Genomic DNA, 14,210 nt, shown 5'->3' on the forward strand with positions numbered 1-14,210 from the left:
AAATCTTGTCACCCAATGTCTAGGCGCACAATCGACTCCGCTTAATTATGATAAATGTACTCTTAGCCAGGGTCTATTCCTCCTCTGAATAAGAGCTTATCTTGAATCAGTATCCTGGGATATCAAAACGAGAATTAAGAACACATAATGAAGAACAAGTTAAATATTTATCATACGATTCAGAAAATAATAACAAGATTCGTCTTAGGTTTCATTCCCTTTAGGTATTTAGGGGATTTAGTTCATAACTAAATAAGAAAACATTTCAGAAAAATAAAGAATACAAAACATAAAGAAAACCTGAAACTCCTGAAGGGGAATTGAGGAGAGATGTTCAGCCTTGATGATTAATCCAGCTTCTGAGATGAATCAATCGGCTTCCTTGGAGTAATTCCTTACTCCCTATTCTGTGTGTCCCTTTTCTTCCTCCTCTAGGGTGTATTTATAGGCTTTGGAATGCCTAAAAGCCCTCAAAATTAGCCTTTTCCGAATTGGACTCAACTTGGGCTCAGTAGAGACATGCCCGTGGCACACGCCCATGTTCGATTACTTCAGGCCGTGTTCGAGCCTGCCAAATTGACACGGCTGTGTGGTATGCCCGTGTGAGGAGGTCCAGGCTGTGTTGATTTCGTACTTTGGCCCATTTTCTCTGTTTTTGGCCCGTTTCTCGTTTCTTTCGCTTTCCTATGCTCTCCTAAGTATAAAACATGAAATTAAAGCATTAGGAGCATCGAACTCACTAATTCTAATGGGAAATCATCCATAAAATGCATTAAACATGGGGTGAAAATATGTATAATTTACGGTTTATCAAATACCCCCACACTCAAGCATTTGCTTTTCCTCAAGCAAAATTCTCAACTCATAATCAAAATAAACTCTTCTCAACTTATAATTTTTATCGATAATATCTCACATTAATCCATAAGTAATCATACATTGAGAATTCAACTAAAAGAACATAAAAGTTTCAAACATTCCAAGTTGAGTATTTAATCATGCAAACATAGGTGTCTATCCGCATCTAAGTAATTACCTTTGATTCAGAATATCACAGAGTTTCACATCCTCTCTAAAGATTCACTCAAATCACTCGAGGTGTTTAAGGACAATAAATGAAGCACTCAATAGTCAATAATGAAAAGTCATTACCATAGGCTTGCATGAAAATCAGATCTCTACCACTATAATTTAAGATGATACATCAATCAAAAGGTCTTCAGAGGGTTGTAGTGAGGCTTGGTTAGGAGGTGTGGTCACAAGCTGAAAGAAAGGGTTAGAATCAAGATTGAATTGAAAAATTGCCTAACTAGAAAAAGAATTAATCTTCACTTGCATACAACAGAGCTTCTTCTCAGAGTATGAAATTACAGATATGTATACATAGTTTTTTTTTTTTAAGAACAAGTTAAATTAATATAGACTACCTATTAAGAACAAAACATAGCTAAGCAATCCATTCAACTCAAATCTCGACAAAAATAGGGATTAATTTAGGGGATTTCAACAATAATGGGTTAAAGGTTAATATTGAGGTTAATACAAGGAATGGCTTGTTAGGCTCAAATGGGTTTATTAAGGGTTAATTGTGAAGGTAGGCTTTTCATGGCATGAGTGGGTGAATCCTAAGTGCCTTAATCATTTTGACATATCAAATCAAATGGTGTAGTCTCGACATGCATAATCAAACAAGTTATAGAATAACAGTTCAATACTGACGCACTCAAAGCAATAAGGAAAGTGAGCATGAAATAATTAATAGATGCTCAAAAGGCTCAAAATCTCACAAAAATTATGGTTCTTTGATGTTTAGACTTGTGAATTCCAATTCAAAGTAATACCTAGACTTGGGGAAACAACCTATAATTGTAAATTCTTAAAAATCAACTTATCATGCTTGATTCTCTAATGCCTTAAAGTTTAAATAATCAATGCATAAATCTATATGTTTTAACTCAAGATATATCAATCAAAATCATAAATCATTTAAAATTTATCCTAAATATGATGTGAACGCTTTTCAAGAGAACAAGGCAATCATTTAGGGATTTTTCTGATAATGAATTAAATGTCCCCCCTACACTTAAGACATACATTGCCCTCAATGTACAAATATAGATGCTAAAATATAAAAAGAAGATAGGGGGAGAAGTGAAACTTCCTGTATTAAGAATGGATGATATTCTTAGATTGGAGAGATCAAGTATTGGAGATAACTCTGGATGGCAAGCTTGACTCTGAAGGTAAGCCACTTCTAAAAGGAAACAAGTAAATCTTAAAAACTTAACAAAATAAAATAAAATAAGATAATTATTCTAATTTTTCAAGTAGCATGGCCGGTGCACACGCCCGTGTGGTTCGCGTCCCGTCCCTGTCGTCGCAAATTATGGTGTCGTCACACGGCCTTCTCACACGCCCATGTTATTCTGACAGTGTGGTCCACGGGTGCTAGACACGGGTGTGTCGCACGCCCGTGCTAGTTTGTCAGTTTCAACCACGAGTCTTCCACACAGGCGGGTCGCACACCCGTGTTGTTTTGGCAAGCTCAACCACGACCATGTCGCACGGCCGTAGCATTTTATCGTAGCCCGTGTTGGGGAAATCCTTGCCCTGTTTTCACATGGCCATAAGCATGCCCGTGTGCTTAGCCTTGTCTTTGTGGAAAACCTGTATTAAAGAGCTCTGTTAGTAAGTTAGATGTTGAAGACTAAATTTTGAAAGAAGTTAATACAGTTAGTGCTCGGGTTGCCTTTCGAGAAGCGCTTATTTATAGTCTAAGCTCGACTCACCTCTCCGTTGAATAATCATGGTGGTTCGAGGAGTTTATACTCCTCATTCCTGCTATCAATCTTAAAATAAGGTTTTAAACGGGTGTTGTTTACCTTAAAAGTGCCAAACTTGGGATGACTCACCTCCACCGTACCGAATGGAAAAATACTGAGTACAGTAAGAGGGATTTCCTCATTCGGTGTGGTAGTGATGATGTGGGGATCTACGACATTTAATAAGACCTTATCACCAACCTTAAGTTGATTTGAAGAGGTATCGGGCTCATTTTGGCATAGTTTCGGTTTGTCGGGTGTTCTTGGTTTGTGTGTCCGCCATTCATCAAGTTCCTCGATCTGTAGTCTTCGAGCTTCATGAATAGGTCTTCTACTTTTGCTTGAGAACGACTCGTGTGCTTCCTTCAGACTCATTTTCTGCAAAGTAGGTTGCAGCATATTGTTAGTTTTAGTAGGATGGTTTAAATAATTACCTTTAATCCCTGATGTGTTGTCAGAGTTGCGAGCTTGAAGGGTGATTGTTTCTTCTCCCACCCGGAGTGTGAGTTCACTTTTGCCAACATCAATGATAGTTTTAGCAGTTGCTAAAAAGGGCCTTCCTAGGATTAAGGGAGTGTTGTTATCCTCTTCTATGTCTAGAACAACAAAGTCAACGGGAAATAAAAATTTATCGATTTTAACTAGCACATCTTCAATAATACTCCTAAGGAATCTTATAGTTTTACCTGCAAATTGAATGCTCATCCTAATCTGTTTGGGTTTCTCGAGACCTAGTAACTTAAACATTTTGTAAGGCATGACGTTGATACTTGCCCCTATATAAGCCAATGCATAATTAACGTCTAAATTACCAATTAAGCAAGGAATCGTAAAACTCCCTGGATTTTTAGTTTGTTGGGTAGTTTATTTTGGAGAATGGCCGAGCAAACTGCGTTCAGCTCCACAAGCGACACCTCGTCCAACTTTTGCTTATTTGCTAAAAGCTTCTTTAAAAATTTCATTGCGTTTGGCATCTGCGATAGAGCTTTAATAAACGGTATGTTAATATGTAATTTTTTTAAGAGTTTAAGGAATTTACCAAATTGTTCATCTGAGCAGTCTTTCCTTGTCGCGTTGGGGTATGGCACACGAGGTTTATATTTGACAGTCACTGGTTTGTTTTTATTATAATCTATCTCATCTTGACCTTTGCTTACCACAGTTTCGTGCCTCGGTTCTGGTTCAAGCTCAACGACTCCTTTGTCATCTTGAATATTAATTGCGTTGAGCTGTTCCCTTAGGTTAGGTTCGGTATTACTTGGCAAACTACCTTGTGGTTGTTCGGAGATTAGTTTGGAAAGTTGGCCTATCCGAGTCTCGAGCCCTTGGATCGACGCCTGTTGATTCTTAAGTGTTGTCTCAGTGTTCTGAAAACGGGTTTCTGACACTGATATGAACTTTTAGAGCATCTCTTCAAGATTTGGCTTCTTTTCTTGTTGGTAGGGTGGTTGTTGGTAGCCTGGAGGATGTTGTGGTCTTTGATTTCCTTGACCGCCCCACGAGAAATTGGGGTAGTTCCTCCAACTTGCATTATAAGTGTTACTATATGGATTGTTTTAAGGTCGAGGATTATTACCCATGTAGTTTAATTGTTCGTTATCCATGTTGTGATCATAAGGTTGGTATTCCGAATGGTTTGTTCCACCGCTACTTGCTTCCCACTGCATTACTGGGTGAACCTGTGAAGAATTAAGAAAACCATCAATCTTTTTATTTAAGAGTTCTACTTGATTAGAGAGCATATGTTCGAATTGACGTTATAAACGTCAACTGTTTTCGTTGCCTTTGTCCTCATGACTTGTCACTGATAGTTATTCAGTGACATCTCTTCTATCAACTCATAGGCATCTTCCGGTGTTTTATTATATTGATGGTCCCGCCCGCCGCTGCGTCAACCATTTGCCGAGTCGAAGGATTCAGATCATTGTGAAATGTTTGTACTTGGAGCCAAAGCGGTAACCCATGGCGAGGGCACCTTCCCAAAAGGTCCTTGTATCTCTTCTATGCATCGTAGAGTGTTTCAAAATCCATCTGCACAAAAGAAGAGATACCATTACGTAATTTAGCCGTTTTAGCCGGTGAAAAATATTTTAGTAAAAATTTTTCGGTCATTTGCTCCCAAGTAGTAATTGATCCTCATGGTAACGAGTTCAACCACTATTTAGCTTTGTTCCTCAATGAAAAAGGAAACAACCAAAGACGAATGACATCATCAGAAACGCCATTGATTTTAAATGTATCGCATAGTTCTAAAAAGTTGGCTAAATGAGCGTTGGGATCCTCATCCTGCAAACCATCAAACTGAACAAATTGCTATATCATTTGAATAGTGTTGGATTTTAATTCAAAAGTATTTGCAGCTACAGCAGGTCTAACTATGCTCGATTCAGTTCCTGTTAAAGAAGGTTTAGCATAATCATACATAGTGCGTGGAGCAGGATTTTGATTAACCGTAATTGCAGGGGTAGCTGATTGCCTTGGTTTTCAGCCATCTCTTCGGTTGGGGGTTGAGTATTGTCTTCTTGCTCGCTCTCCGTGTATCTTAAGCTTTTCCTTATTTCTCTTTGGTTTCTACGTACTGTGCGATCAATTTCTTTGTCAAAAAGTAATGGCCCCGACGGGTTTCTTCTAGTCATAAACTATGAAAACCTACCAAGAGAAGGAAAAAGTAAGTTAATAAATAATAATTAAATTAAATTAAATTGCAAGAAAAATAAATGGCTAAAGTAATAAAAATTAAGCGTTCCTAATATCTTAGTTCCCCGGCAATGGCGCCAAAAACTTGATCGCGTTATTTCGTGATAGGTTTTAAATATTTATACTTAATCATTCTTGAAACTAACTATTATCGCGATGTAGGCAAGTGTACCTATCGAACAATAGTATAGTTTTAGCAAGATCGGATTGTCAAACCCAAACGAACTAAAAGTACTAGTAATGATGTCTTTTTATTATCTAGCCTAAGAATAATGGGGTTTTGTTTTAATTAACTAATTATCTAAACTAAGAACTCACAGAGAAAAGAATTAGGGAATTGCTTTTGGGAAAAATCGATTGATTTAAGACAATACCTAAGGACAAATCCACCTAGACTTTACTTGTTATTCTGGCTCCGAATCGGATGATTTATTCATTCAACTTATTCCATAGAGATCCCTAAGTTATGTTATTATCCCTATTCAAGACTAATAACGTCTAATCCCTAGATTGAATAACCGAGACGTTTCTCTAATTAACATTCTAGGGTTGCATTAACTCGATCTATGGATCCCCTTATTAGGTTTCACCCTAATCCGGAAAAATCTTGTCACCCTATGTCTAGGCGCGCAATCAACTCCGCTTAATTATGATAAATGTACTCTTAGCCAAGGTCTATTCCTCCTCTGAATAAGAGCTTATCTTGAATCAGTATCCTGGGATATCAAAAAAAGATTAAGAACACATAATTAAGAACAAGTTAAATATTTATCATACGATTCAGAAAATAATAACAAGATTCGTCTTAGGTTTCATTCCCCTTATGTATTTAGGGGATTTAGTTCATAACTAAATAAGAAAACATCTCAGAAAAATAAAGAATACAAAACATAAAGAAAACCCTGAGGAGAGATCTTCAATCTTGATGATTAATCCGGCTTCTGAGATGAATCAATCGGCTTCCTTGGAGTAATTCCTTACTCCCTATTCTATGTGTCCCTTTTCTTCCTCCTCTAGGGTGTATTTATAGGCTTTGGAATGCCTAAAAGCCCTCAAAATTAGCCTTTTTCGAATTGGACTCAACTTGGGCTCGACGAGGACACGCTCGTGGCACATGCCCGTGTTCGATTACTTCAGGCCGTGTTCGAGCCTGCCAAATTGACACGACCGTGTGGTATGCTCGTGTGAGGAGGTCCAGGCCGTGTTGATTTCATACTTTGGCCCATTTTCTTCGTTTTTTGCCCGTTTCTCGTTCCTTCGCTCTCTTATGCTCTCCTAAGTATAAAACATGAAATTAAAGCATTAGGAGCATCGAATTCACCAATTCTAATGGGAAATCATCCATAAAATGCATTAAACATGGGGTGAAAATATGTATAATTTACGGTTTATCATAACCCCAAATGATCAAATATGAGCCATATCACATGGCCAATACAAAATGAATCATCATTATCATAGGCCTTCACAATTTGGCCAAATAGCATGACAATATCACAAAATGTCCAAGTTTCCTATGCATTCCATACTGAAAATAATAATTTCACTATACCCAATAGTCTTTTGATAGTGTGATCGAATACTCCGACAGCCTCCGATCCCCGAGCTAGCTTGGCAGAACTACGAAGGATGAGAAGAGAGGGGAGTAAGCATTAAAGCTTAGTAAGTCCACATACAAATAATATGAAATGGTAGTAAGGAATCAACATGCAGAAACATAGCAACATATACATAAAGATTATTCATCATTCAAACCTTTCTACTTACTCATCATACGCACATATATACTTACTCGTCATAAATCAATCTTTATTAAGGCATTACTCATAGGTTTAGCATACATACCTGTACTTATCGTAAAGTATCCATAACCATACCTCTTTCATATGTCCTTCTCAAGACTCTCATTAAATTCATTACATTACCCGTTAAACTCTCGGAATACTATTGGATACGCGGAGACCTTGCACATAAGTGCCACATATATAAACGTAGTCAAAGCTACCACATAACATGTAACACCTCCATAATGAAATCGAACCTCTCAACGAGCTCGAATGCCACATATCTAACAAACCCGGACCACTCAACGAGTTTGGACGTCTTAGTTCCTAATGACATGTCACTTGTATCCTAAACTATTCCTAAGGTTCAAACGGGATTTTTCCTCACTTGCATATAGTATCTCCATCGTACTTGCTCGTAACGTCGTGGATAACAACCATAATAACATTCATGCTTTCATAACAATCAACAAGCATATAACTCATAATTACAATAAAACATTTATTTCAATATATTAAAGCATTAAAACATACTACGATACCACATTATTTGCATATGTACTTACCTCGATACAAAATGATGATAATCGACCCTAATCGTCGTGTACTTTATTCTTTCCTCGATCAAGTCCCGGTTCACGTTTTTATTGATCTATATTACCAAATTTAACTTATTTATTATTCACATTATTCAAATGGGTCCATAAATCATACTTTTGAAATTTTAGATTTTGATCCCTAAACTTTCACGTATTTGCACTTTAGTCCTGAGACTCGTAAAATGAAATACATGTATTTTTTTGGTTACTCAAGCCTAGCCGAGTCTTTACTAAGCTTATATTAGCCCATATTTTCTCCTATTTCACATTATTACTATTCTCTTTTACACTTTTACAAATAAGTCCCTTATTTAGGTGTTTTCACTAAAAATCACCTAGTAAAAGATGTTTATCATGCATCAAATATTCATATTCCTTTATTAATCATCAAAATACATGCATGTTACACATGGGCCAAATTTTATACAAGAACACTAGCTTAAGATATAGCTAGAAATGGGTAGATCATGCTTCAAGGACTTCAAAAATACAAAGAACATTAAAAACGGGGCTAAGATGCACTTACAATCAAGCTTGGAAATGTTGAACAAACCCTAGCTATGGTGTCTTGAAAATTTCAGCAATGAAGGAAGAAGATGGACACCAATTTTGACTCATTTTTCCTTTTTTATTCTTTTAATTACCAAATGACCAAAATGCCCTTAGGGTTTCTCTTTTACATTTTTCCTATGCATGTCCATTTTTGTCCAAAATTTTAGAAATTGGTCAAATTGCTAATTAGGACCCTCCTCTAATTCAATATCTAATACAATTTCATGCTTAAAGCTTCTACAATGCAAGTTTTGTACTTTATTCAGTTTGGTCCATAAAATGCAATTAGACATTTTATGCATAGAATTTCTTCATGAAACTTTCACACAAGCATGCATTCATAATATATAAACTTCATGAGGATCATAAAATAATTATTTCTATCTTCGAATTTGTGGTCTCGAAACCACTATTCCGACTAGGCCCTAATTCGGGATGTTACATTGGATACCCTTGATCTCTTTAGGATAATATCTGCTCTCCCAATATGATTCTATTTTATCTCATGGTAACCATTACATCTTCCTTCATGAAAAGTCAATTACTATTAAATAGTAATCAATTCGTTCATTACAAAGAAGAATGACTCATGGTCATGTTTACTTTTCATCAACGATGTAATGTCAATGAGAGGATATCATTTACCAATGTCTCTAGCTATAAATTCCACTATTGTGAATGACGCTACGTACTGCAAAAGTCATACACCCAACACACCAACTTTCGGTTCCTTATCTATTTGAACTCAGGCTTTTACTTACATCAAAGTGTACAAGTCCCACATACATAGTCTACCTTTAATTCAGGATTTAAGTATGCCACTCTAACGTCACAAGTGAATAAATCCATAAACAGATTCAGGATCTATTTTGCTTGGGTCATGTTCGATGTACTGTCCGTCCAATCAGTCAAATTTATGTCACTATCTTCTAGGAGTCATCCGCTTCAATGCCCAAGACAAAGAATCTCCCTAATTGGGCTTGATAGATGGAATATTAGTTATTCAAACGGTTTGCTCATTTTTTATTGGACAAAGGACATATTTAGGTTCATCTACTAATACAAGTTGTCTTTCCGTATTATAATCCAACCACGAAATACCGCTTTAGCTTTACCGAGATGATATTCGATGGTCAAGTCATAATATTTTAACAACTCAATCCATCTTCTTTGACATACATTCAGCTCCTTTTGATTGAGCAGATACTTTAAGATCTTATGGTCAAAGAATATACGACATTTCTCCCCATAAAGATAATGCCTCCAAATCTTTAGGACTACCACAATTGCCAGTTCCAAATCATGAGTTAGGAATTTCCTTTCATGAAGTTTGAGTTGGCATGACGCGTAAGTAATCACATTTCCTTTCTACATAAGTACACAACCTAAGCCATTCAAGGATACAACCGTAAACACAACATATCCCACTCCAAATTCTGTCTGACACAACACTAGAGGTTCAATCAACACTTTCTTCAACTCATTAAAATTGTGTTTACATTCTTCAAACTAGTGGAACTTCCCATCTTTCCTTAGCAACCATGATAATGGTGTTGCCATTATAGAGAACCCTTTCACGAACCTTCTATAATAACCCATCAATCCAAGGAAACTACTCACCTTGGTAACACTTTTCGACAGATTCTAATCAAGTACAGTCTATATCACTTCAAGATCTTCCTTAATTCCTTTTACGGAGATAATATGGCCTAAGAAATGGACATTCTTTAGCCAAAATTTGCACTTGTTGAATTTGGCGTACAACTTATTCTATCGAAGAACACTTAAAACTATCTACGAATATTTCTTGTGCTCCTTCTTGCTCTTTAAGTAAACTAGAATGTCGCCAATGAAGACTACAATACAACGGTTAAGGTAAGGCTAGAATACTCTATTCATTAGGTCCATAAATACTGCTGGCACGTTGGTCAAAGCAAAGGACATCATTAAAAATTCATAGTGAACATAATGCATATGAAATGCAGTCTTTGGAATATCATCCCCTTTAATCTTTACCTGATAATATCCAAACCGTAGATCAATCTTTGAAAACACCTTAGCCTCACTAAGCTAGTCAAACAAGTCCTCAATTTTGGGCAACGGATACTTGTTCTTTATGATTACCTTGTTCAACTGCCTATAGTCAATACACAATTGAAATGTCCTATCCTTCTTCTTAATAAACAATATTGGTACACCCCAAGGTGAAACACTTGGTCTGATAAACCCCTTATCCAAAAATTCTTACAACTGAGTTTTCAACTCCTTCAACTCTACTGAAGCCTTTCTATAATGCTCATTTGAGATAAGAGCAGTTCTTAGCATCACACCAATAGAGAATTCCACATCTCTGTTTGGTGGAATCCTCAGAATTCTTCTAGAAAGACATCAAGAAATTCATTCATAATTGGTACATGTCCGAAGTCTTCCCTCACCAACTTAGAATCTAGGATATATGCCAAACCGTACGTTAAGCGATAAAGCTCGTAACCTCGAGATTCACCCATACTCACGCACGAAATAAACAAACCGTACGTTGAGTGATAAAACTCAATGTTACTTCCATGATTCAAGTCAATTAAGCATCAATAGCATTATATATATAACACAACTCATTGCTACAACTAGTTCCAACCAAAATAGCTACAAATCATATAATAAATTCGAGATTATGCACATTCACATTTGAATACAATTCCATAACCAATCACTTATAGCATTTCAACATAACATATCATACTTTTCCATCTATTTATCAACAATACATTCAATTTTAATTCAATACCAACCATTATTTCATTTCATTATTCAAATTCAGTATCAAATCCATTAATTCATCATATTTCCATATCGGTCCTTCGAGCTCGTATAATCGGCTTGCATGGTCTTTCATATGCTATCGATATTTGTATATCGCAAATATGCATCTATAGTATCATTACTTATTATCAAATTAATATGAGCATTATTTAATCAACTTATGTTTTATATTCCCTATTAACATGACTTGAACTCGAACAAATACACAGATTCCAACCAACATACCAATTTGGCACCTAGTGCCTCATTGGAATGTCTGAAGTATATAGATTGAGCCCATCGCTCATCGGTCTAATCGAAGTAAAATTTATGCCCAGTACTCATCAAAATGTCTAAAGGAAAATGCGCCCAACACTCATCGACATATAGTCAAGGTAACCTATACTCAATCTATCCTATAGCATGCCAACTATATCTGAGCCTACCTGAACTGTTAATAGGGTACCAATAATCCAGTTTTCATTATACAATCTATTTCATATATAAGTTCACATTCAATTTCATAATCTCATTACAATTCAACATCAATACACAAATATCTCATATCATATAGTATGTTTCAATCGATTTTCATGTCTCAATTAAATCAAGCTACTTTTTATTTTATTCAATTTAGTCAATTATTTCAATACTCAATATCAATCATAGCAAATGAACTAAAATCTCGCATCACTCGTCAACGACACTCACTTTTTCTTTCCCTCTCAACGGCTTGATGTTGTCTTTAGTTATGTACGACAATACAACAAAATAAACAATATCAATTTTCATCAAATTCACATTTAAATTCAAAGTCAAACATATTTTTCATTTTATTCAATTTAGTTCTTAACTCGGGATATGTATATTTTTTGATTTATAACTTCGGATCAAAATCTAATTCCATATTCTTTCATTAAAGACCCTATATTTTCAATTTATAATGAAATCTCATGACAAATTTTCAATTTATTCAATTTGGTCCCTAATGTAAGAAAGTTAACTACCAAGATTATTAAGATTTACAATTTAGTCATTATCATAATCTAAACTTAATTTCTATAAATTTCAAGCTTATTCATCAATTTCTCAACAATGAAAACTTGCTAAAATTTTAACAATTGAACAAGTTGATACATAGGCCAGCTAAATCAAGCTCTCATGATCATAAATCTATAAAAAATGACTTAGGGACTTACTTGTAATAATGGTTGAATGCTTAAGAATTTCAAAGCTTTTCTATCAGCGATTGGATTTTTATAATTTAGTCCCTAACCTTTAATTAATTACTTTTTCGACTAAATTACTTAACCAAACTTTAATATATTTTTATATTAACTCCATAAATATTCCTATTTTATATTTACGAACTTATTTTACAAAAATATGGTTCTGAAATCATATTTTCTGACACCATTGAAATTCAGGTCATTGCAATGGATATGACATCATTCACTCTTGCCTCACTCTATTGCCATCCTCATCAGTCATACCATGTGCATATACTTTGTGTGAGTTTGTTCCGGTTCTTCATCCATTGTGTTTTATACTGATTTAATTTTATGTTGTAATTTATCTAACATATATTTTTATTTGTATTATGCTTATAAATACTAAATTTCTTTTTTGAAAATTCCAACTTATGCCATAAATGCTTGGAGACAAAACTAGTTACATCTTTACCACATGTATGCTGCTCAACTAAAGGCCAGAAAACGGTGCATAGGGAATCATAAAAACAGCCTAAAAATTTTAAAACAAAACAAGTCCTAACAAACAAAAACAGTAACTACAGCAAAGCAAGTAAAAAACGGAAAATGAAACGTCCCCAGATCTGAAAATCCCTTCATCTCCAAAAGCCTTCCAACCCTCCCCTGTGCATCAGTAGACATAGAGGCCACCAGATCCTTACATCATATTAGGCTCATTACACTAGTAATCAGCCTCTTCATCAAGTTGTAATAGCCAATTTTGGCCCAAAAAAACTCAATTCAATAAAGCAAAATAAAACCCAAACATAAATAACAAATGGCCCAATACCAAACCCAAGTTACCTAACCCAACAACCCAAATGAAACCCTAGCCCATTACAAAGAAAAGAAAACAGCAACAGCCAGCCCCCAAGCATGCTACTGCCAAACTTTTCACCTCCCATCGGCCACCACGCCTCTGTCATGGCCGCTTCACACGCCTCTGAGGGCCGTCTGACACCTGCAACAAATTAAATGCAACACAAGCAGCAGAAGAAACCAAAGAAAAAATGACAAAAAAAAAGATGAAATGAATAGCCATCTTAATCGGCTATAAGAGCCCGATTCTTCTCATTGGTATTTTTTTTACGAATATTAATGAATAAAAAAGCAAAAAACAGAAGAAAAAAAAAGGTTAATCTTGACTTCCATTTCTCTTGTTCTTTACGATTTTCCTTTTTATTTTCGTGATTTTTATTATTATTTATAAATTGGTTTTAAAATAAAAGAACAAAAAGGAGAAGCTTACCTGAAATTCCCCACGGTCGTGACATCGGAGAGCCCTTCTCCGTCACCGAGGTCGGGCTCAAAAAGGGGGCTGAGAGTCTCATCTTTTCCGCATCTTCGGGTGTTGGTAGTATCGGCCTTCAGAGGCGCTCCAAAACGGAGCTAAGCGAGCCCATTTCCTGCAGCGCCAGCCATTGGCCATGGCGGCGGTAGGGTGAGCCTCCGGGGAACTCGATCGTTGGAGAGGAAAAGGGGGGAAGAAGGAGTTTTGTGTTCTTTTTTTTCTTGGAAACTAAAAGAGGAACCAGCAGAATAAAAAGGAAGGAATTTTTTTTTTGTTGTAAATCATTTGAAACGGCGCCGTTTGTTGGGGTGGGGGGGTTTGTGCATTCTCCCTAAAGGGGAGATTTGTGCGATTGGTCCTCCTTCGCAACCCCATTCATTCAGGCCCCATTTTGTCTTCTTTTGTTTTTTAAATTT

General features: G+C 35.9%; 1 long non-coding RNA gene and 1 other non-coding gene across 2 annotated transcripts; one reads left to right on the top strand and one right to left on the bottom strand.

Moving 5' to 3' along the window:
• The first annotated feature begins 4,779 nt into the window (after positions 1-4,779).
• LOC121231286 (small nucleolar RNA R71) lies at positions 4,780-4,886 on the top strand. The gene has a single exon (XR_005929348.1). It is a non-coding gene; the product is annotated as a small nucleolar RNA R71 (small nucleolar RNA).
• Positions 4,887-12,978: 8,092 nt separating this feature from the next.
• LOC107897102 (uncharacterized) lies at positions 12,979-14,210 on the bottom strand. Its single transcript, XR_001684022.2, has 2 exons — positions 13,753-14,210; positions 12,979-13,464 (listed from the first exon to the last, which is right to left on the bottom strand). It is a non-coding gene; the product is annotated as an uncharacterized lncRNA (long non-coding RNA).

Source organism: Gossypium hirsutum, chromosome A06 (genome assembly GCF_007990345.1).
Source record: "Gossypium hirsutum isolate 1008001.06 chromosome A06, Gossypium_hirsutum_v2.1, whole genome shotgun sequence".
NCBI lineage: Eukaryota > Viridiplantae > Streptophyta > Magnoliopsida > Malvales > Malvaceae > Gossypium > Gossypium hirsutum.